This window comes from Rattus norvegicus, chromosome 6 (assembly GCF_021556685.1).
Source record: "Rattus norvegicus strain SHRSP/BbbUtx chromosome 6, alternate assembly SHRSP_T2T, whole genome shotgun sequence".
Classification (NCBI taxonomy): domain Eukaryota; kingdom Metazoa; phylum Chordata; class Mammalia; order Rodentia; family Muridae; genus Rattus; species Rattus norvegicus.
The window spans coordinates 103,337,933-103,362,389 of record NC_141539.1 but is presented as its reverse complement, the minus strand read 5'-3'; the positions used below and the strand labels follow the sequence as shown (position 1 = coordinate 103,362,389).

The window sequence follows — 24,457 nt, the reverse complement described above, 5'->3', positions numbered from 1 at the left end:
TGAGCGTGTGTGTGTGTGTGTGTGTGTGTGTGTGTGTGTGAGAGAGAGAGAGAGAGAGAGAGAGAGAGAGAGAGAGAGAGAGAGAGAGAGAGTTGAGTACCATTATTCAATTATTTTTTTCTCCTTCTCAACTGTAGATGCAATGGCAACCACCTCAGAATCCTGACAGCATGACTTCCCTACCATGATGTACTCCTGTAGCCTTCAACTTTACATCAGAAATAAACCTTTTTTCTTCAGGCTGCTTTTGTCAGGTATTTTGACATAGCAATGAGACAGAAAACTAATATACAAATCTTACTACCTAGCCCTTATTTTCTATGGACTTCCATTATAGATTCCGTCCCAAAATTTGCCTCACATCCTAAAATAAATAACTCAATTGTATGAAATACTAACAAACACATTGTAAGAGAATGAAATTAAGTCATCATGCTCTTTCCCAAAGTTTATTCAAACATTGTTTATCTGTAATTCCTGGCTATATAATAGGAAAATAAAACACAGGCAAAATACAATTATATACTGAACTTGTATTCAATGAAAGACTATATTGACCCAAGTCCTATATGTTGTATTGCTGTTTCTACAGAACCTACCTAGTCTTAGTCTTATTATTCTATCCAATCTCTGCCCTGGATTACACATTAACTGTGGCTGTTTAGTTTTCATATTTAAAAATCCAAAGATATTTTGAAAAATTAAAAATAGCCCAAATGAAAGTTTTAGACAAGTACTGAAATATCTTAAGGTATATTAAACTATATCAACTCATAATCAAGTTACAATGAAATGAAAGAATATTTTCTGATATTAAGACATAGAACTCAGTCAGAGAGAGAATAATCCAGAGTTTGCCAGGTTTGGTGCTCCTGGTGTGGATGTCCCTTGGACAGTCCCTCCTGATGCTCAGGGGCAGCACCTGCCCAGCCACCCCTCCACCTGCTGCTGGCTCCACAGCTCCAGCCAAACCAGGTTTCCAAAACCTCTTCTTCCCAGTCCCTGGCAAGCCCTGATGGGTTTATGTCTTTATTTGAGGAAAACGAGCTGTTGCATAGCCACTGGTGCCTCTGTATTGGGGAAACAGCGCACAAGCAAGAAGCTTACAGCCTGAGTGGTGATAATTTTTCATATCAAAGACCAAGAACTCTTGCAGTCATTTATGTCATCCCTTCTTCTCTAGACAGAAGATACCAAAAAGTTTCAATTAAAGATCTGCTCATCTTATTGATAAAGTCATTAATAAACCAAAATATCTGTCAACATCACCGCAGTGTATCACACCAGTTCTATCACTACAAGATGCCCGACTTGATTGCTAAGGTTGAGGGCAAAGAAGATAGAATCAAGAGTTATAGTCAATATGGTTGACATTGAAAAGGCCCTAAATCAGCTTCCAACCTATCTCACCAAATATTTTGGTTGTAAGCTGGGAACACAGATCCAATTTGATGTTAAGAATGACTATTACATTATCAATGGATCTCAGAAACAAAGAAGCTGCAAGACATGTTGGACAGATTCATTAAAAAAAAAAAAAATGTTCTTCTGTCCTGAGTGTAAGAATCCTGAAACAGACCTGCATGTCAATCCAAAAAAGCAAACAATAGGTAATTCTTGTAAAGCCTGTGGGTACTGGGGCAGGCTTGACAAACATCATAAACCCTATACAATCATTCTCAAAAACCCTCCTGAGAATAATGACATTGATATAGAAAAGAAAAAAATGGAAAAGAAAAATAGAAAAGGCAAGGACAAGGAAAATGGCTCTGTATCAACCAGCAAGACACCACCACCTACACCACCAAATGAAATTAGTACTCCACATGCTGTGGAAGAAGAGGAAGATGATGATTGGGGGAGGATACAACTGAGAAAGCTCAAAGACACAGAATGGATGAAATCAGTGATCAGGCGGAAGGTCTGATATCTATCGATGATCTGGAAAAAGCTGTAGAAGAGCGTGTTAACATCCTGTTTGATTCTGTAAAGCAGAGAGAGAGAGAGAGAGAGAGAGAGAGAGAGAGGGCATTATTGATTCATCTGATAAATAAATTATGTAGAAGAATGCAATTCAATCCATTCTTATCTCTTGTACAAAGCTCAAGTGGAGAAAGGACCTCCACATAAAACCAGATACACTCAAACTAATAGAAGAAAAAGTGGGGAAGAGCCTCAAACACCTGGGCATCCTAAACAGAACTCCAATGGCTTATGCTCTAAGATCAACAATCCACAAATGGTACTTCATAAAACCAGATACATTCAATCTAAGAATCACAAGAAATGTAACCATGAGTTATTTAAAATTTAGCATATTTAAAATTCTATGATTGGGGTTGGGGATTTAGCTCAGCGGTAGAGCGCTTGCCTAGCGAGTGCAAGGCCCTGGGTTCAGTCCCCAGCTCCGGAAAAAAAAGAAGAAAAAAAAAAAACTTTAAAATTCTATGATTTACAGAAGTTGTACAGATGTGCATTGGCATTACTTCCTTATAGAAAACACAGTGAGTTTAGTAAGAAAAGAAGAAATGAAGCAAAATGCTGACCTGTGGTTAAAAGGAAGTATTACACAATACAGTGATGGGAGGGGATATGGAAGCAAAGTTTAGAACAGTGACTCAAGGAATGGCCATTCAGAGTCTGCCCCACAGGTGGCCCATATATATACAGCCACCAAAACTAGATAAGATTGATGAAGCTAAAAAAATGCATGCAGAAAGGGACCGGATATAGATGTCTCCTGAGAGAAAATCCAGAGCATGTCCAATACAGAGGTCAATACTAGCAGCAAACCACCGAACTGAGAATAGGACCCCATTGGGGGGAATTAGAGGAAGTATTGAAAGAGCTGAAGGAGCTTGCAACCCCATAAAAACAGCAATGCCAACCAACCAGAGCTTCCAGGGACTAAACCACTACCAAAAGATTATACTTTGACTGACCCAGGGCTCCAACTGCATATGTAGCAGAGGGGAATATGGGGGAGGGCAATAAGGGGGATATATATAGGGGGAATACCCGTTTGGGGGGGAGGGGGAGGGGAGGGGAGCTTATGGACAGGAAACCAGGAAGGGGAATAACCTTTGTAATGTAAGTAAAGAAATATATAATAAAAAAATTTTTAGGAGGAGGAGGAGGAGGAAGAGGAAGAGGTCCAAAATGGGATGCTTCAGTCCTTCTTAGAAGGGGGAACAAATTACTTGCAGAAGATAGAGGGTAGGAGGGAGTTGGGAGGAAGAGAGGAGGGGAAAGGGGGAAGGGGAAAGGGGGGCAGGATCAGGAATGAGAGGAGAAGGGTATGATATACAGAGGGTCTGGCATTTGAACAGAGGTGTGTAGCAATGGGGGATGGGGAACTATGGGTAGCTACCACCAAGTCCCATATGCCAGGAAAGCAAGAGGCATCCAGGAACCAACAGGGGTGAGATTAGCTGAAATGCCCAATAAAGGGGAGGGAGAACCTGTAGGGACCATATCCAGTGGCTAGGCAAGGTCCCCAGTTGGGAAATGGGCCACCCACTCATCACCAAATTTTTAACCCAGAATGGCTCCTATCTAAAGGAAATACGAGGACAAAGTGTGGAGCAGAGACTGAAGGAAAGGCTATCCAGAGACTGCCACACATGGGAGTCCATCCCATATACAGACACCAAACCCAGATACTATTGCTGATGCCAAGAAGTGCTTGCTGACAGGAGCCTGACATGGATGTCTCCTGAGAGGCCCTGCCAGAGCCTGACAAATACGGAGGTGATGCTCAGAGTCAACCATTGGACTAAGTTTGGTGGCTCCAATGGAGGGGTTAGAGAAAAGACTGAAGAAGATGAAGGAGTTTGCGACCCCATAGGAAGAACAACAACATCAATCAACCAGGACCCCGCACCCCCCCCCCACCAAGCTTGCAGGGACAAAACCACCAACCAAAGAGTACACACATGAAGGGACCCATGGCTCCAGCCGCATATGTAGCGGAGGATGGCCTTGTTGGGCTTCAATAGGAGGAAAAGTCATTGGTCCTGTGAAGACACAATTCCGAACTGTAGGGGAATGCCAGTGCAGTGAGGTGGGGGGGAACCTTCATCGAAGCAGGGGGAAGGGGAATGAAATGGGAGATTCTAGAGGGGAAACCAGGAAAGGGGATAACATTTGAAATATAAATACATAAAATATCCAATAAAAAGGAAAGAAATTGTGGCTGAGGCAGAAAGACTTGATGTAAAAGCCATGGGTCCTCTTGTTTTGACAAAAGTTCTCTTTGATGAGAAGATAAGAGAACAAATCAAGAAATACAGGTGAATTTTCTAAGATTTTGTCTTAACAACAAAAAGGCTCAGTAGTACTTTCTTCATGGTTTGAAATGTGTGATAGCAATACATCAAGCTCAGCTGATGTCCAAGATTCCACATATCTTGAAGGAAATGTATGGTGCAGACCTTTTAGAAGAAGAGGTCATTATCGGCTGGTCAGAAAAGGCCTCTAGAAAATATGTCTCAAAGGAACTTGCCAAAGATATTTGTATGAAAGCAGAACCATTTATTAAATGGCTGAAGGAAGCAGAGGAAGAATCTTCTGGTGGTAAGGAAGAAAACAAAGATAAAAATATTGAGGTTTTATTCAAAGACTGCCAGTGTATCAACAGTTGAAACAGTTTAGTCTGAAAACAAGAATGATGACATTGATACTGATGCCATTTAAAAGGATGGATGTAACTTTGCTTAACAGTGAAATGCTGCAAAATTTCTCCATTATCAGCCAGTGTGCAACATGTATGAGCAAGAGCTAAACTGGCTTAGCTTAGCATCATGCTACAGTTTATACTATTACTGAGTGGTCTATAGTTAAGCCCAGTAAGATATCTAGGAGTCCATAAATATCAGTGAGCAGTTGTAGTTTGTTTATTTATAGCATGTTTCTTTTGGAAAAACTAGTGGTGGACACATTTGGATCATATTTATACAGTTACAAAAAATAAAGATGAATGACTTAAAATGAAGTAATTGGCTACTTTTAGGATGTTACACCATTTAACTTAGGCTCCTTGAGTTTGATAGATTTAACAATCTATCTAACGGTGCTGAAAACTTGAAAAATGCAAACAATTATAACGACCTTACTCAGCCATCAAGAAAGTATTTTGAACGTTCTATCTCCAGACCCAGTCTATTCGGATTGGATACTGACAATTCTTGTCATTCTAGGGAAAACTGATGATTAAATGACAGTGTGACATCCTCATGAGAAGTAAAAATGTTCTGTGTGTCTTATGGTTTAAGAGAGAAAAAAGAGAGAACTATTGCATGTTAAAACATCACACTTTTACTAAGAAATTAACAGAATATGAAGTACAAAACAGAACCAAATGAAATTTAAGTACAATATTTGAACTTAAAACTAGTGGAAGAGCTTTAACAATACACTGGAAACCGCAGAAGATAATAAAGCTAAAAACTACAAAACATCCAAATTCTCCAAACAAAGAAAAATTAACAAAATTCAAGGGAGCTATGAGCCAATTTCAGAAAACCTAAAACAATAACAACAAAAAGATGATCCTAGAGGAGAAAAAGAGTGAAACTAAAATAAAGATCTATGATATGGACATTCCTGGTTTCGTTGGAGACTCAGTTGTGCCATGAGATGTTTTTCTAGAAGCTGTCTTATGAGAGGATGTTTTGCTGAAGCAGACACATGAGAGGATATTTTGTTGAGGCAGACACATGAGGGGACACATGATGTTTGGAAACAGTCTAAGTCTAACCGAAGAGTGGATGGTGCATTTGTACTTGCTGCCTTGCAACACTTTGCTAGTCTTTGCTGATCTTCACTTGTCATGACTTCTTCGAGAATAAAGCACCAAAGAACTTTTCCAGGCATTCCAGTTGCTTCTTGCCACTTCCGTAGACTCAGACCAATTGAGGAGAGCCTCGTGGTTTCTTCTAGATTGAACCGCTGCTACTGACTCATGTTGGCTGTTTGCGGATTATTCTGGACTGCCACTACTGATTCATGTTTGATGTTTTGGACTAGACTGCTGAGATCCTGACAATAGAGATTGGAATCCCCCTAAAGAGCTACTTCTACACAAGTCCACACCCCCTTGTCCTATTAACTATTTTCCTCCCCTATCTTTGATCAGTGGTCTAAAAGGGAGGCTAGAGCATTAAAGAACCCATATTAAAGTAGGTTTTGAAAAACCTAAGCCTATAGAACTATTTGAAAAAGGGTGGCCAAAAAGTTCTCATATATGAAGAAAAACACAACGTTTCAAGGTTAGCCAACTCTAAGCAGGATGAATGTGAGTACATCACAGTGATGAGAACAGGATGTAGAAATTGCATACACATTAGAGTTTAAAGGCACCCGAAGAAAAAGTAGCCAATTTATTTCTTAGCTAAAGTTAGAGAGACATACTAGAAATGTTTGAGGGCTCTAATATCTGATCTGGTCTCTAAATGACTTTACCTCTTCAAAGCCCAAAACCATGCTGGGTGCAAGGTATGGGGATGAGGGTGGGAGTCAGGGAGGGTTGTCATGTCAGAGTAGCATTAAAGGCCCATTATTGAAAAAATACTTTTAGTCAAGAGCTATAATCTCTGGCCTGGGTAATGACTAACATTCCACTTGGTTCTGGTCAATGCCAGGCCAAGGACCATCCCAGGAAGGGAGGCTCAGCTTAATCCATGTTAAAGAGATAAGCAGAGTTTCCTTTCCTTTAATGAAATACTGTACTTTTTCTTCCAGAATCTGCCTGCCCCCATACCCAGTACAATCCCTAAAATCCACTATGGGCTTTGGCTGTGTCTTATCAAATCAGAAAATCAGAAGGGCATAGCTTTCCCACTCCCTCTGTCCCTTTTGAGATAGGTCTCACTAAGTAACTTTGGCTGGTCTGGAAGTCAATACATAGACCAGGATGGAGATCTGCCTGCATCTGCTTCCCAAGTTTTTTGTTGTTTTGTTGTTGTTGTTGTTGTTGTGCGTGCATGTGTGTGTGTGTGTGTGTGTATGTGTGTGTGTGATGCTTTAGGCTTTCTTACTCTTTCTCCAAAGCATTTTTTCCTGCCATATGCCTGCCATGTGTCTAATTTCCATGATAAATTAAATAACATTGTTACTTCTCTCCTTCCCTCCTGTCCAAAACTGCTGAGATTATCAACTTGTTTGCCCTGGGAAATTTTGTTGGAAACTCTTATTAAAATTGCCCTCAAGCTTCCATTTGAATATATTCTTGAATTCTTTTCCTAATGAGACTAAGAACTCCAAGGAGACACCAATTTCTCTCTTATCTATAGTTAAAATTAATTGATTCCAAAAGTGAAGATATTAGTCGTAGCCAAATAACAGTATGAAATAGTGATAGGTAGAAGAGACACATCAAGTACAAAAGAACCAAGCCTAAATAAAACAGTGTCTTTAAAGTGCTATGGCAAGACTCAATTTAGAATTCTATATGTAGAAATAACAGCCTTTAAAAGCTGGTATAAAAACACTACAACATAAAAATAAATACATTTTCAGCAAAACCAAAGCTGACAGAATAGCACTAGCATAAAACTGAAATGCAGACCAGTGGACAGAAAGCAACAGAAATAACGCACATACTTATAGACATCTATCTGGTCATCACTGAAGGCTCTACCGACAAACACAGAGGAAGGGAGACTGGAACATGCTGTTCAGAAAAATGAAAGTTAACATCACACACCAAAACAAACTGAGGACAGCCAAGGTGGGTCAGAAGAGAAAGGCAGGCACTTGTACCAAGCCTGACCTCCTGAGTTCAATGCCCGGACCTACATGATAGGAGAGAACTGATTCCTACAAATTGTCCTTTGACCCCAATATGTACAAGTATAGGGCAGATGTGTCCCCACCACTCACAACAATCACATAGAATAAATACAAACACTACACATGTGAAAGCTTAAAATTTGATCTCATAAAAGCAGAAGAGAGAGTATCATTTGCCAGAGACTAGGCAGGGTAATAAGAACGGTGTTAAGTGGAATATTAACATGAGTAAACCTAGATAGGAAGAATAACCTCTTATATTCTATAGCACATTTAGGTAACTCTGACTAATAATGCTGAATTGTATAGCTGTAACAGAGATTTTGAATATTCCCAACCAAAAAAAAAAAACTGATAAAATGTTTGAGCAAAAGGTATGCAAATTATTCTGACCTGATCATGACACACTGTAAATTTAACAATGTACCCCATAAATATGTACAAGTCATATGAATCATTTAATCTTTTAAACGATTAAAAAGCAGAATGCATGCCTAATGATCATCAGTACTACTTAAACAAACAAACAAAAATCCTAGAGGATGTCCCTAAAAAACCAAGAAAAACTTTATCAAATGAGTATAGAAAGAAATAAGTAGCATCTAAAATGGTAAATAAATTGGTGAATGACATAATGTTCTCATCTTCTTAAATATCAAGTGTTTAAAGCAAAATATAACAACACTATAAGGTGGGGTTTATAACATACATATATTTCAAAACCAAAGACCTCAAAGAAGAAAACATTTTTTAAATGAATAAAATCACCAAGGAAGTAAATAACATAGAGTTCTGTCATTCTAAGTTTTATAATTTGAAATTACAAACAGGATGTATAGGATGGGCTAGGTAAAAATAAGATGAAGACAAAGTGATGCACAAAATTTCAGGTGTGAAATGTGAGAATAACTTCCAGATAGAATTAAATGTTATCCTGCTCATGGATGTGGCTATGTGGAAACAAATTAAAGTGCTTTTCATACATTCCATGGAAGATAAACAGATATGAAGAATAAAAGATATGTCTAAAACTGTCTTCAAATTTTCTAGACTGTAGATATAGCAGTAGTCCAGTAGTTTCAGGGAGCAAGGCTATGCTCTATTTGGATCATGCAGAAGTATTTAGAGGAATGGCTCTCAACCTGTAGGTCGTGACCCCTTTCAGGTCAAACAACTCTTCATAGGGGTCCAACAACTCTTTACTGGAGTCGCCTAAGACAAACACAGATGTTTACATTACAATTTGTAACAGTAGAAAAGTTACAGTTATGTAGCAACAAAATAATATTATGCTTAGGGTCACCACAACATAAAAAACTGTATTACAGAGTCACAGTATTAGAAAGGTGAGGACCACTGATTTAGAGGATAATCAACAGAACAGAGAGCATGGACTGGAATCTGAGTATCTGTTTTGTTTTTTTTTTAAGACTTATTCATTTATTATATATAAGTACACTGTAGCTGTCTTCAGATACACCAGAAGAGGGCATCAGATCTCTTTACAGATGGTTGTGAGCCACCATGTGGTTGCTGGGAATTGAACTCAGAACCTCTGGAAGAGCAGTCGGGGCTCTTAACCACTGAGCCATCTGTCCAGCCCGAATCTGAGTATCTGAAGAGCAACAATTCTATCTCAAGATTAGAAAAGTGGCAATTAACTAATGTAATAAGTGTAGGAAAGATTATCTAAAAATGATAAGATAGAGGGTTGGGGATTTAGCTCAGTGGTAGAGCGCTTGCCTAGCAAGTGCAAGGCCCTGGATTTGGTCCCCAGCTCTGAAAAAAAAAAAGAGAAAAAAAAAAAGATAAGATAAGTTAAGGACTAGGGGCAAGAGTACAAAACACTAAATATTTAAGACAATACAGGAGGGAAAACATCTTTGAAAGTTAGTCATAAAAAGAATAAATACACAGCTAATAATTTGTTAGGGTGACAAATATTTTGCTTAGAGCTGAACTTTAAGCAGGAAATCAGTAATTGGTACATATTAAATATATTAATTAGTTAGATATAAATGGTTTCATATACTCTGTATAGATATGCATGTTTAGAGACACCGCCGGAACCTGAAGGAAACAGACCAGATAAACAGTTCTCTGCACCCAAATCCCGTGGGAGGGACAGCTAAACCTTCAGAGAGGCAGAAAAGCCTGGGAAACCAGAAGAGACTGCTCTCTATACATACATCTCGGACGCCAGAGGAAAACACCAAAGGCCATCTGGAACCCTGGTGCACTGAAGCTCCCGGAAGGGGCGGCACAGGTCTTCCTGGTTGCTGCTGCCGCAGAGAGCCCGTGGGCAGCACCCCTCGAGCAAATGTGAGCCTCGTGACCACAGGTAAGACCAACTTGTCTGCTGCAAGAAAGCTGCCTGGTGAAACGGGACACACAGAGGCAGAATTCCTCTAGGACCAGGCACGACCTGTGTTTACCGGAAGTCCCACCCTCTCGGATCCCGGCCCGCAGCAGCTCTCTGCTCCCAAACCCCGTGGGAAAGAGACCTCACCGCCTGGTCAGGTGGGCACTCCTGAGGCTGCAGAGCGGAAGAGACCACCAACACTGCCCACCCCGGCCCACATCCCTGGCCCAAGAGGAAACTGTATAAGGCCTCTGGGCTCCCGTGGGGGAGGGCCCAGGAGCGGCAGGACCCCTGCCTGAGACACCGCCGGAACCTGAAGGAAACAGACCGGATAAACAGTTCTCTGCACCCAAATCCCGTTGGAGGGAGAGCTAAACCTTCAGAGAGGCAGACAAGCCTGGGAAACCAGAAGAGACTGCTCTCTGCACACACATCTCAGACGCCAGAGGAAAACACCAAAGGCCATCTGGAACCCTGGTGCACTGAAGCTCCCGGAAGGGGCGGCGCATATCTTCCTGGTTGCTGCCGCTGCAGAGAGCTGGTAGGCAGCACCCCACGAGCGAACTTGAGCCTCGGGACCACAGGTAAGACCAACTTTTCTGCTGCAAGAAAGCTACCTGGTGAACTCAAGACACAGGCCCACAGGAACAGCTGAAGACCTGTAGAGAGGAAAAACTACACGCCCGAAAGCAGAACACTCTGTCCCCATAACTGACTGAAAGAGAGGAAAACAGGTCTACAGCACTCCTGACACACAGGCTTGCTTATAGGACAGTCTAGCCACTGTCAGAAATAGCAGAACAAAGTAACACTAGAGATAATCTGATGGCGAGAGGCAAGCGCAGGAACCCAAGCAACAGAAACCAAGACTACATGCCATCATCGGAGCCCAATTCTCCCACCAAAACAAACATGGAATATCCAAACACACCAGAAAAGCAAGATCTAGTTTCAAAATCATATTTGATCATGATGCTGGAGGACTTCAAGAAAGACGTGAAGAACTCCCTTAGGGAAACACAGGAAAACATTAATAAACAAGTAGAAGCCTACAGAGAGGAATCGCAAAAATCCCTGAAAGAATCGCAAAAATCCCTGAAAGAATTCCAGGAAAACACAATCAAACAGTTGAAGTAATTAAAAATGGAAATAGAAGCAATCAAGAAAGAACACATGGAAACAACCCTGGATATAGAAAACCAAAAGAAGAGACAAGGAGCTGTAGATACAAGCTTCACCAACAGAATACAAGAGATGGAAGAGAGAATCTCAGGAGCAGAAGATTCCATAGAAATCATTGACTCAACTGTCAAAGATAATGTAAAGCGGAAAAAGCTACTGGTCCAAAACATACAGGAAATCCAGGACTCAATGAGAAGACAAACCTAAGGATAATAGGTATAGAAGAGAGTGAAGACTCCCAGCTCAAAGGACCAGTAAATATCTTCAACAAAATCATAGAAGAAAACTTTCCTAACCTAAAAAAAGAGATACCCATAGGCATACAAGAAGCCTACAGAACTCCAAATAGATTGGACCAGAAAAGAAACACCTCCCGTCACATAATAGTCAAAACACCAAACGCACAAAATAAAGAAAGAATATTAAAAGCAGTAAGGGAAAAAGGTCAAGTAACATATAAAGGCAGACCTATCAGAATCACACCAGAAATGAATGCTCAACTTGTAAAAGACTGAGAAGGAAAAAGACAATTGACAAAGGGAGGCAAAATGTTAAGTTGTTATGTTCTAGAAACCAAAAGAAAAAGCTGTTGGAAGAAGGGATGGGAAGGGAAGGAAGGGAAGCCAATGTTATTGCTAAATTAAAGGAGATTATGAAAACTGAGAAATCCATGGAGATTTAGCAATATGAAATTCACTGGTGACATTATCAAGACTATTTTCATGAGAAAATAAAATTATACTGAATTTGAGAGAAGATGGGAAATAAGCAATTGGGGGCTTAGAATATAGAGTTCTTTCAAGGAGTTTACCACAACTGAGGAGCAAATAAACATTCTCTGGTAAGGAAAGATGGATAAAATAAATGATGTTAAAAGTAGAAATAACAATGTGTTTTTTTTTTCTTATGGCAGTGATATACAATGTTGAGAAAATATCACATAGAAACTATTGGGGCTATGTTCTTAAATAGGCATAAGGAGAGATAATCAAACAGATAAATACGTGGAAAAGTAGAAAATAAGACAAGCTTTATAAAGATAAAGATGCTGGTAGGTAGGTAGAAAAGGAGCCGAAGCAAATTTGGTTTTGTGTCAATTTTCTCAGTAAGGTAGGGAGCAAAACCACAAGCAGAGCAAAAAGATTGGGGATAAGATGTTAGAAGATAAGAAAAAGAAATACCACCTAAGAAAATAGAAGATCTAGGAAAATATGACAGTATTAAAGAGTCACCTGATATTGGGACCATAAATTTATGCAAAACTAATCAGCAGGATTTGGCATTTTTCTCTGCATACTGAGCTACATAGGTACTCTGAGTTGAAAGAAGACTGGTTAAAAAACAATAGTTTTTTCCAAAATAGTATGAACTGCAAGAAGCCAGGCAGTGATAGCACAAGCCTTTAATCCCAGCACTTGGGAAGCAAAGGCAAGTGGATCTCTGTGAGTTCGAGGCCAGCCTCGTCTCATAGTGAGTTCCAGGATAAACAAAGCTACAGAGAAACCCTGTCCAAGGGCAGGGAGGCGGGGGATAGGAGGGGAGGGTGGAGGCAGGGTGTAAAAAGAGTAACACAAGAAAACACAGGTGTATGCTAGAGAGGAGTTAAGAGTGCATTTCACAGATAAAGAAGCACCATAAAATTTAAGTTGCCTATAAGAGAAAGTAATGATTGAAGAGACAAAGGAATAATTAAAAGATGGTAGAATCAATATTAATTATCCCGACTTAAAAACAAGATTTACATGCTAGAGATGTCTAATTAGATGAAACACTTGTCATAGAAACATGAGGGTCAGAATCTTCTGCACCCGCATAAAAGCTGGCAAGTGTGGTGGGCTGCTTGTAGTCATAACACTCAAGATGTGGGGAAACTGGCTAACTAAACTGGCTAAATATATAGAAAACTTGATTCGTCAAGAGATTCTGTCTCAGTAAATAAAGTAGAGAATAATGGAGAGAGATAACTAAAATGAATTTTTGGCTTCTATGCTGCTGTGCATGTGTATCCCTACACACACACACACACACACACACACACACACACACACACACCTCATTCAAACCATTCTGTTTATGATAACATCAACAACATCACCAGGCTGCCTTGTAAATGTGATTTTCATTGGTATATCAATTTTCAGATTCTCATGACATGTCTTACCCTCTTCCAATATGCACAGAATAATGCACATTTTGCCCTACAGGTGAGGCTACTTTTTGAAACTTTGATCCAATGGTAACTTCATAACAGAAAAAGATTTCTGCATATTATTGATAATTGATCCTCTTAGTGGCAATGTCATCCTACCTATAAGCCTCTCTAACCCATTTTAATAGGTAACCATTAAAAATATATTAAGTAAAAACAATGGAGCTGATAAATTTTATTATCATTTGTAAATATTCTGTCCACTTTTATTCAAAACAATAATCATTTCCACCAGTTCTCATGTTAACACAGAATATTCTGTAGAAGTAAACACCTTTGCCCTATTAACTTTGGCCTCAGCTACTGACTTGCTTTGGCCGGTAACATAAAAACAAATATCCAAACAGAAGCTTTAAAAGCCACTGTTTATGTTTGCCAATTTTCTTCTTTTCCTCCTCTGTCACAAGAACAGCATGGCCCAAATAGGAGTTGTTCCCCAGCCTGGATCTCAGAATTAGAAGAGATGTGGAGCAATAGAGGAGCCAATGCCAAGCTTCAGCTAGCATGTAGTAAGAGGAGAATAAGCTACTGTTGCAAGCTGCTGAAATATTGAGGTCATTTGTTATACAGCAAAACTAGGCAAAAGTTATTGCAAGGTGTATTACTTCATAATCAGAAAAATAGATTTAACTGCTTTAATCTTTAAGGATAGCAATTACAAACACTTTGACAGAAACTAGGTAAAAATGATTCTGCCCATTTTTAAGACATCAGAACATTTATGAAGTAAAATGCAATAGATGACCTAAGATCTGGAGAGATAAGAGCTTTTTATAGACAACAACAACCCATCATTTTCTTTCCTAGGAGAATTAGAAGTTTCTAGGATAGGCTGAGTATTAAGGTTGGCAGGGGACGATGAACTCCACTGGTGAAAACAGAAAGCAATGGAGCAGCTTTTTAGTGAAGTAGTCCAAATGTAAGACTAATTAGCTACTAGTGCTAGAAAAAAAAAATTGCTAGAGAAATGAGACTTAGCCTGAAACAGACAGGTGACTTGCAAACATTTGCCTGAATATAGACAATTTGAACAAGAGATCAAAGGGTTCATCTTAAAACTTTCAAAGTGTAGAAATGAAACTCTCACCACTGCTCTCTCCATGTAAAGAAGAAATTTGGCAGCTTTTCAATTAAAAAAAAAGAGTAGCAAAGACAATAAAAGACAACCAGGTATGAACTAAAGCCAACTTAAACTACAATCCAATGGACCCAATAAAATACAACACAATTACTAAGTATCCTGAAAGAGCAATGTTTCATTCACCCACCTGGCCAAAGAGTTGAAAAGGTGATAAAAATATCATCCTGAGCTCAATCAAATAGATCAACTATAGATAGCATTTAATATAAAATTTAAAATTATAACATACTGGAAGAGACAAGAAAGTATGACCTAAAATCAAACAAAAGACAAAAAACAGAGTAAAGTCAGAAATTATGTAGACAGAATTTGGGGCAGGGGTAAATTAGCAAATATTAACATGTAAATAAAAATACAAAAAATAAAATTTATCAAAGGATGGAGGTAGTAAAAGGGGGAACTAATTTCGAACGAATTAGACTTCTAAGAACAGAAAATAAAAAGTGTAAGCTAAAATTTAGCAACTATGGCTCACACCTACAACTGCACTACTTGGGAGGCTAAAGAAGGAAGATCAGAAGTTCTAGGTTTGCCTGGGCTACACGAGTTTAATGCAATCCTGGGCTACATGAATACCTGCACTAATGAATATTAAGTTTTTGATACATTTCTATTAGACTAGCACAAGAAAAGACAAAATTAGTATGTTTAAAGAATGCAAAAATACCCAATTGAATCACAAATAGAAAAGAATAGAAAGAAAAAGCATGTAAGATATACTCAAACATCTAATATTGTTGAATAAACTGAAATAAAAGTTAAATTTAAAAATATAAAAAAACACAGTTTATGGAAAACATCAAGGCACCACATATCTAAAGAAGGTATGACCAAAGAAAAATTCAAGCTTAAGTACCTCATGGTCACACCATTATAAACTCAAAATAAAACAAAACAAAAAAGAAATCTTAAAAGCACCCAAAGTTTATAAACTTTTTTTAAAGGATCAAAATAGATCTAGGGTTGGAGAGATGGCTAGGTGGTTAGGAGCACTGACTGCTCTTCTAGAGATCTGAGTTCAAACCCTAACTTCAGGTGGCTCACAACCATCTGTAATAAGATCTGATGACCTCTTCTGGTGTGTCTGAAGACAGCTACAGCATACTTATGTATAATAAATAAATAAATAAATAAATAAATAAATAAATAAATAAATAAATAAATAAATCTATCTTTAAAACAAATACATCTAATAGCTAATCTTTCAAAGAAACTATGGCAGTGAAAAGTAGGAATTAAATATTTGAAGTGCTGACAGTTAAAATTGCTAACCCAGAATTCTGCATCAGGTTTTTTTTCTTTTCCTTCAAAAAAATATTTTTCGCCCACCTCTGCCCACATCCCTGGCCCAAGAGGAAACTGTATAGGCCCTCTAGGAACAGGAAGATAGGGGGAGTCAAGCTGAAGGATCCCTGCGGTCCAGACTGCGACCTGTTCTGAACGGACCCTGTCAAACAGCTCCCCGCACCCAAATCCTGTGGGAGGGAGAGCTAGCCCCTCAGAGGGGGTAGACACGCCTGGGAAACCAGAGGACACTACTCTTTCCCCACATTTCTGACTCTAGAGGAAAACGCCTAGAGCCATCTGGGCCCCCCAAGAAGAAGGGGCACGTCCTTCTGGTTACTGCCCTCATGGAGAGCTGAAACATAGCCCCGAGGAGCGACTTCAGGCCAGAAACCAGAGGTAAGACCAACTTTTCTGCTCCAAGTGAACTACCTAGTGAACTCAGGATGCACAAAGGCAAAATTCCTCAGGGACCAGACACTTCCAGTTTCTAGCTGGCAAATGAACCTCGCTGATCCCAGCCCACAGCTCCCTGCTCCCAAACACCATGGGAGAAAGAGCTCATCACCCAGACTTGTGGGCAATCCTGAGACTGCAGGGCAGGAGAGACCGCCACTTCTGCCCACCTTTGCCCACAAACCTGGCCCAAGAGGAAACTGTATAGGGCCTCTGGGAACAGGAAGATAGGGGCAGTAAAGCTGCAGGAGCCCTGTGGTCCAGACTGCACCCAGATCTGAACAGACTCGGTCAAACAGCTCCCTGAACCCAAATCCTGTGGGAGGGAGAGCTAGACCTTCAGAGGGGCAGAAATGCCTGGGAAACCAGAGGAGACTACTCTCTGCCCACATTTCTGACTCTAGAGGAAAACACTTACCACCATCGGAGCCCCCTGCGCACACGGACCCAGAAGTAGGGGCAGGCCCTTCTGGTTGCTGCCATCACAGAGAGCTGAAACCAAGCACTGAGGAGCGACTTCTGGCCCGAGATCAGAGGTAAGACAAACTCTTCTGCTCCAAGTGACCTGCCCGGTGGACTCAAGACACACGCCCACAGGAACAGCTGAAAGCCAGTAGACAGGAAGACTACATGCCTGACAACTACATGCCTACAAGCAGAACACTGTTCCCATAACTGGCTGAAAGAAAACAGATCTACAGCACTTCTGACACACAAGCCTATAGGACAGTAAAGCCACTGTCAGAAATAGCAGAACAAGGCAACACCAGAGACAACCTGATGGCCAGAGGCAAGCACAAGAACCCAAGCAACAGAAACTAAGACCACATGGCATCATCAGAGACCAACTCTCCTACCAAAGCAAACACTGAATATCCAAACACACCAGAAAAGCAAGATATATATTTAAAATTACAATTGATCATGGTGATGGAGGACTTTAAGAAAGACATAAAGAACTCCCTTAGAGAAATGCAGGACAATACAAGTAAACAAGTAGAAGCCCTTAGAGAGGAAACAAAAATCCATTAAAGAATTACAGGAAAACATTATTAAACAGGTGAAGGAATTGAAAATGGAAATAGAAGCAATAAAGAAAGCACAAAGGGAGACAACCCTGGATATAGAAAACCAAAGGAAGAGACAAGGAGCCGTAGATACAAGCATCACCAACAAAACAAGAGATAGAAGAGCGAATCTCAGGAGCAGAAGATTCCATAGGAAACATCGAGACAACGGTCAAACATAACGTAAAACAAAAAAGCTACTGGCCCAAAACATACAGGAAATCCAGGACACAATAAGATCAAACCTAAGGATAATAGGTATAGAACAGAGTGAAGACTCCCAACTCAAAGGACAAGTAAAAATCTTCAATAAAATCATAGAAGAAAACTTCCCTAATCTAAAGAAAGAGATGCCCATAAACATAAAAGAAGCAGATAGAACTCCAAATAAATTGGACCAGGAAAGAAACTCCTCCAGTCACATAATAGTCAAAACACCAAATGCCCAAGACAAAGAAAGAATATTAAAAGCAGTAAGGGACATGGTCAAGTAACACATAAAGGCAGAACTATCAGAATTACACCAGACTTCTCACCAGAGACTAAGAAAGCAAGAAAATACTGGACAGATGTCACATGATCATTTCATTAGATGCTGAGAAAGCATTTGACAAAATTCAACACTCCTTCATGATAAAAATCCTGGAAAGAATAGGACTTCAAGACCCATACCTAAACATAGTAAAAGCCATATACAGCAAACCAGTAGCTAACATTAAACTAAATGGAGAGAAACTTGAAGCAATCCCACTAAAATCAGGGACTAGACAAGGCTGCCCACTCTCTCCCTACTTATTCAATATAGTTCTTGAAGTTCTAGCCAGAGCAATCAGACAACAAAAGGAGATCAAAGGGATACAAATTGGAAAGGAAGAAGTCAAAATATCACTATTTGCAGATGACATGATAGTATATTTAAGTGATCCCAAAAGTTCCACCAGAGAACTATTAAACCTGATAAACACCTTCAGCAAAGTGGCTGGGTATAAAATTAACTCAAATCAGTAGCCTTCCTCTACACAAAAGAGAAAGAAGTCGAGAAAGAAATTAGGGAAACGACAACCTTCATAATAGTCCCAAATAATATAAAATACCTCAGTGTGACTTTCACCAAGCAAGTAAAAGATCTGTACGATAAGAACTTCAAGCCTCTGAAAAAAGAAATTGAAGATCTCAGAAGATGGAAAGATCTCTCATGCTCATGGATTGGCAGGATTAATATAGTAAAAATGGCCATTTTACCAAAAGTGATCTACAGATTCAATGCAATTCCCATCAAAATTCCAATCCAACTCTTCAGATAGTTAGACAGAACAATGTGCAAATTCATCTGGAATAAAAAACACCCAGGATAGCTAAAACTATCCTCAACAATAAAAAAAAAAAAGGGACTTCCAGAGGAATCACTATCCCTGAACTCAAGCAGTATTACAGAGCAATAGTGATTAAAAAAACTGTATGGTATTGGTACAGAGACAGACAGATAGACCAGTAGAATAGAATTGAAGACCCAGAAATGAACCCACATACCTATGGTCACTTGATTTTTGACAAAGGAGCCAAAACTATCCAATGGAAAAAAGATAGCATTTTCAGCAAATGGTGCTGGTTCAACTGGAGGTCAGCACGTAGAAGAACACAGATAGATCCATTTTTATCACCCTGTACAAAGCTTAAGTCCAATTGGACCAAGGACCTCTACATCAAACCAGATACACTCAAACTAATAGAAGAAAAAGTGGGGAAGAATCTCGATCACATGGGCACTGAAGAAAATTTCCTGAACAAAACACCAATGGCTTATGCTCTAAGATCAAGAATCGACAAATGGGATCTCATAAAACTACAAGTAGCTTCTGTAAGGCTAAAGACACTGTTGTTAGGACAAAACGGCAACCAACAGATTGGGAAAAGATCTTTACCAATCCTACAACAGATAGAGGGCTTATATCCAAAATATACAAAGAACTCATGAAGTTAGACTGCAGGGAAACAAATAACCCTATTAAAAAATGGAGTTCAGAGCTAAAACAAAGAATTCACAGCTGAGGAATGCCGAATGGCTGAGAAACACCTAAAGAAATGTTCAACATCTTTAGTCATAAGGGAAATGCAAATCAAAACAACTCTGAGATTCCACCTCACACCAGTCAGAATGGCTAAGATCAAAAACTCAGGTGACAGCATATGCTGGCGAGGTTGTGGAGAAAAAGGAACACTCCTCCATTGTTGGTGGGATTGCAGACTGGTACAACCATTCTGGAAATCAGTCTGGAGGTTCCTCAGAAAAGTGGACATTGAACTACCTGAGGACCCAGCTCTCTCTCTTGGGCATATACCCAAAAGATGTTCCAACACATAACAAAGACACATGCTCCACTATGTTCATAGCAGCCTTATTTATAATAGCCAGAAGCTGGAAAGAACCCAGATGCCCTTCGACTGAGGAATGGATACAGAAAATGTGGTACATCTACACAATGGAATACTACTCAGCTATCAAAAACAATAACTTTATAAAATTCATAGGCAAATGGATGGAACTGGAAAATATCATCCTGAGTGAGGTAAACCCAATCACAGAAAGACACACATGGTGTGCACTCATTGATAAGTGGATATTAGCCCAAATGCTCAAATTACCCTAGATGCACAGACCACATGAAATTCAAGAAGGATGACCAAATGCGGATGCTTCAGTCCTTCTTTAAAAGGGGAACAAGAATACCCTTAGGAGGGAATAGGGAGCCAAAGTTTAGAACAGAGACTGAAGGAACTCCCATTCAGAGCCTGCCCCACATGTGGCTCATACATATAGAGCCACCAAACTAGATAAGATGGATGAAGCAAAGAAGTGCAGGTTGACAGGAAACAGATGTAGATCTCTCCTGAGAGACACAGACAGAATATGGCAAATACATAGGCAAATGCCAGCAACAAACCGCTGAACTGAGAATGGGTCCCCCATTGAAGGAATCAGAGAAAGGACTGAAAGAGCTTGAAGGGGCTTGAGACCCCATGTGAACAACAATGCCAACCAACCAGAGGTTCCAGGGACTAAGCCACTACCCAAAGACTATACATGGACTGACCCTGGGCTCCAACCTCATAGGTAGCAATGAATAGCCTAGTAAGAGCACCGGTGTAAGGGGAAGCCCTTGGTCCTGCCAAGGCTGGACCCCTAGTGATCGGAATTCTTGGGGGGAGGGTGCTAATGGGGGGAGGATTGGGAGGGGAACACCCATACAGAAGGGGAGAGGGAGAGGTTAGTGGGATGTTGGCCTGGAAACCGGGAAAGGGAATAACATTTGAAATGCAAATAAGAAATAACCAATTTAATAAAGATGGAAAATAAATATTTTTTAAACACACACACACAAACTGAGAATATTTGCCTGTAGCACACTAACACTCCCATAAAAAGAAATTAATTTTATTAGGGCTAAAAAAAATCCCACATGACAAAAAACATTTTTTAAAATGAGGGAAAGAACATTATGATGGGCATATATGGATAATATCAAAAGTATTGTTTTTGTCAAAACCTTTTAGAATTTATATCCATGTTGCTTCTGGAAGTACCAAAAGATCTACATATATATCCTAAATTATTATTTTTTTATTTTTAAAATAGTGGGCCTGGACAGATGGCTCATTGGTTAAGAGTTCTTCCTAATCTTATAGAGTATAAAAGTTTACTTCCTAGCACCTACATCAGACAGTTAACAACTACCTGTAATTCCATTTGTAGGCTCTTTTTTAGCCTCCATGGGCACCTGAATGCACATACCTACATAAAAGGATACAAATGGCAGAAGGTAATAAATGACGAGTTCTGTACTACTCAGAAAACAGTAAAGGATTGGTTTAAGATACACTAATAAATCAAGAGTGTTCATTCAATATTATATAATTCCTAAATATTATAGAAGAATGTAAACTGAAAAACTGATGTAGAAAAATATCTTAGAAAACTTAAGATTTAGAAAATTAAGCAGTAAAGAAGAAAGTTTTTAAAAGAACAAATGAAATAAAAGTAAACAGTGAGTTAACAGATTTATACCTAGATATATCAGCAATTATATTAAATGTAAACAGAATAAACATTGCAAATGAAAGAAAGATTTTTAAAACTAAAGAATGTAAAACCCAACTATATTTTTGGAAATATACCTTAAACACAAAACAGATCAGTTGAAATAAAAAGTAAAAAAGAATTCAACATGGAAATACTAATGAAATATACATTTCTTATTAATAGGAATAGACTTCAAAACAAGAGATTTCAAAACTAAAAATAAAGGTTATTTCATAATGGCAAAAATGTAATTTCAATCATAAGTTGCAATAACCCTGTTTATATACACCTAACAAGAACTTCAAAATACATAAAATTTGGGGTTGGAGAGATGACTCAACAGTTAAGAGCACTGACTGCTCTTACAGACGTCCTGAGTTCAATTCTCAGCAACCACATGGTGGCTTACAACCATCTGTAATGGGATCTAACACCCTCTTTCTGGTGTGTCTGAAGACAGCAACAGTGTATACACATAAAGTAATAAATCATTTCTCAAAATACTTATAATTTTAAGGAAAATACATGTACCTGCAATCATAGATAATAATTTAATAACCAATCATTTTAATGATTTAAGCAACATGATTAAGCAAATCAACCTTATTGAAACCACTAATCCATGATATTTTTATACATACATGAAATGCATCAATCTTTTAAAATAACAGTAAAAATGAGAAAAAGATTTTCCAATTTTCTTTTGAGGACCAACAAATCTCGATTCCAATCTGATAGAAAAAAAAAAAACTTACAAGAAAGGAGAACTACTGGCCAATATTTCTCACAACAGATATAAAACTTAAGCAAAATGTCAACAAATTTAACTCAAAGTCTTTCTTGGAAGTATAAAATTGGTTTAGCATTGAAAATCAATCAGTGTAATTCACCACATTACTGATTTAAGAACAAAAACCATGTAGCTTATCACAATAGAAGCAGCAAAATCATTTGATAAAATTTAACAGCTATTCATGACTTTGAAAATTATCAGATTAGTAAAAATAGGTAAGAATCTCTTTAATCTGATAAAGAACACTGGCAAAAACCTGTAGCTAATATAATTAATGGTTTATCCATAATAAAGATGTTGGCCTTTGTTCTCCTGGAACAAGAGACTAGCTCTACAACAAAGCATATGTTAACTTTTGCAAGGCACTGAGTTTGATCCCCAACACACATGCACACGCCCAGGGGTGCGGGGTGTATATAGGTATAAATAAACCAACAAAACAGAATATCTACTCTAGAAGGAACAGATAAGAGATGCACCTGATTTATATCAAGGTGTGCTATATAAGCCAGGGAGGAAAAAACCATTTTGTTTATTTAAAATAAGAAAATGGTGCTAGATCAATTAAATATCCATATTTTAAAAAAAATACCTGGGGGCTGGAGAAATGCCTCAGCAGTTATGAGCACTGACTGCTCTTTCAGAGGTTCTGAGTTCAATTCCCAGTACCCACATGGCAGCTCACAACTGTCTATAACTCCAAGATCTGACATCCTTACACAGATATACATGCAGGCAAAACACCAATGTACATCAAACAAAAATAATTAAAAAATACCTGATTTCTACTCATACCATTCATATAAATTATATGTCAAAGAAATCTGAACTTACCTCACTCATACAAATTAATATAAATATAGCGTTTTAAAGTAAAGGGAGACATTTTCTAGATGAAAACATTAGAAAGTGTTTGGCAAATTTTTCTTCAATTAATTTTATTTAGTATGCACAGGTGTTTTGTCTATGTGTATGTACCTAGTGTCCTCAAACACTAGAAGATAAAGCATCAGACTCCCTAGGACTGAATTACAGACAGTTGCAAACCACTATCTGGACTCTAGGAATTGAGCCGAGGCTTCAGACTCCTAAATGCTAAGTCTAGAGCATGCCCCACCACACATAGCCAGACTTTTCCCTTTTATTATTTCTTAAGCAATACAGTGTAATAACTATACATCAGTGGTGCTACTTGAGGGATCATGAGATGATTTGAGGCACAGCAAAGGAAGTACACAGGATTCTCTGTAAGAACAACCAGTGATCCTAACCTCTAAGTCATCTCTTCAGCCCCAATATTTCTTAAACAAGACACGAAAATACTTACCTATAAAAATTAAACATGATAAATTAAACTTCACTAAAATCATGAATTTTAATTTATTAGTAGTCACTACAAACTTAAAATACATAACAAATTCCAATAAATTCAAGACAAAGTCCAATTCTAAGATATACCAAAAATCCATATAGTAAAAATACTATTATTACTATCCTGAGAATAAATATGAAGAGTCACTACATATCAATTAAAATAGCTAAAAATACTAATAAAAACACTCGAACTTTGATCCTCCTATATTCAACTCAAATTCTCCAACATTGATTACAGGGATGTAATATTGTGCAACCATTTTGGAAAACAACTACTCAGTCATTTCACTCCTAGAAAGAAAACAATGTGCTCATCAATGACATATATAAGAATTTCCAATGCAGCCTTATTTATAATTGTGAAATTAGGAATAAATGCAAATGTCTATCAATACAATAGTGATCTATAAACCCAGTAGAAAAATAGACTATACTCCAGTATCAGATGAACATGATAAATATACTGCTAAATGAAAGAAGTCATTACATTTATATAAAATTCAAGAAACTACAGCAGACATGGCAGCTCATACCTGTAATCTCATTCAGAAAACTAAGATGAGAGGATCACTTTAAGTTCATCCTGGGCCACATACATGTTCTACACTGGCTTCAGCTACAAAGTGAGACCTGTCATAACAGGGGAGGCAGGAAAGAGGGAGGGAGAAAAGAAGGTAGGGAGAGAGCAAAGAGGAAAAGGGGTGGGAGAGAAAGGAAGAA

General features: G+C 38.7%; 2 protein-coding genes and 2 pseudogenes across 29 annotated transcripts in view; 2 read left to right on the top strand and 2 right to left on the bottom strand.

Annotated features, from left to right (window-relative positions):
• The window catches only part of Ccdc196 (coiled-coil domain containing 196), a 132,890-nt gene that overhangs the window by 46,965 nt on the left and 61,468 nt on the right, over positions 1-24,457 (bottom strand). The window lies entirely within an intron of this gene.
• Gphn (gephyrin) overlaps positions 1-24,457 on the bottom strand; it is a 532,330-nt gene that overhangs the window by 488,137 nt on the left and 19,736 nt on the right. The window lies entirely within an intron of this gene.
• On the top strand, positions 1,024-2,054 carry Eif5-ps7 (eukaryotic translation initiation factor 5, pseudogene 7; annotated as a pseudogene).
• LOC148005333 (eukaryotic translation initiation factor 5 pseudogene) lies at positions 2,330-4,695 on the top strand (annotated as a pseudogene).